At 54.6% G+C, this 894-nt stretch overlaps 1 protein-coding gene across 3 annotated transcripts in view; it reads right to left on the minus strand.

The window, feature by feature from the left end:
- LOC109286944 (zinc finger and SCAN domain-containing protein 12-like) overlaps window positions 1-855 on the minus strand; it is a 10,885-nt gene extending 10,030 nt beyond the window's left edge. For all 3 annotated transcript variants that reach the window (XM_019501768.1, XM_019501766.1, XM_019501767.1), the window contains exon 1: window positions 742-855. The gene's annotated coding sequence lies outside the window, so the exon portion shown is untranslated. The remainder of the gene's footprint in view (window positions 1-741) is intronic.
- Between the last annotated feature and the right edge of the window lie 39 nt (window positions 856-894).

The following is an 894-nucleotide window of genomic DNA, read 5'->3' on the forward strand; positions in this document are numbered from 1 at the left end:
GGACATATTCCAAAGCGGTAAACTGTTTCATTTTGTAGGAACTTGCCCTGAACCTGCCTGACCCAATGATGCACATGGCTTGTTCCCCACTGCAGGCATTAGGTACAGTTTTTCAGGGCAGAGTCGCTGAAAGTTCTGCTCATAGTAGAACCTTAGAGACTAACACATTCAGAAAGGCATAAGCTTTTGTCTATCAAAGCAATGGCTGGCACCTATGATTGCTTATGCCTCTCTGACCACATTAATCAGAGTGCCTTGACATACGTTACACTTATGACGTGTCAACTGCACTTGAAGTACCAGCACCTGCACGTTCGAGCAGTAAAGGATGTGTAGCAAAAACAGAGCTTCGGTTTTAAGTCGCATGCATTCAGCTATCGTGAGACTGCTCCAAAGAGATAAAAAACGGTTCTCGTGGGATTAAGAAAGAGCCACTGCCCAGTACCACAATGCAGCTGACTCAAGGCTCTGGTGCGATGCCAGGGCTTGGCCCACGAAAGAGCTGTTGGCCAACTGTGCAGACGGCTCCAGCCCCTGTACATCGTGGCCGGCAGGACCGTGTGACAACTCAGACTGAGCGTGAGCACGTGATAACACCTGCTGCCATCCACATCACTCTCAGGCCAAGCATCTGCAGGGTGAGGAGCTGAGTACTGCCCACCCCATGCAGCCCTGCCTCGGGCGACTGCCGGTAACAACCTCCCTCAGCCTCCGGCAGCACAGGATTCATGACGTTCTCACCCTTGGCCACGGCCTGGCAGCGCTGGTCGCTGGTTGCTCCATCTGCTGGCGGGAACCCTGCATCGCCAGGCCTGTGGGATGGACAGGGCAGAGTAGAGGGCTGGGTGGACCCCGCCCCACCGTCAGCTCCTCCCCCACACCCCACCCTCAGGA

Source organism: Gavialis gangeticus, unplaced genomic scaffold (assembly GCF_001723915.1).
Source record: "Gavialis gangeticus isolate Ggan-Ray unplaced genomic scaffold, GavGan_comp1, whole genome shotgun sequence".
NCBI classification, from domain to species: domain Eukaryota; kingdom Metazoa; phylum Chordata; order Crocodylia; family Gavialidae; genus Gavialis; species Gavialis gangeticus.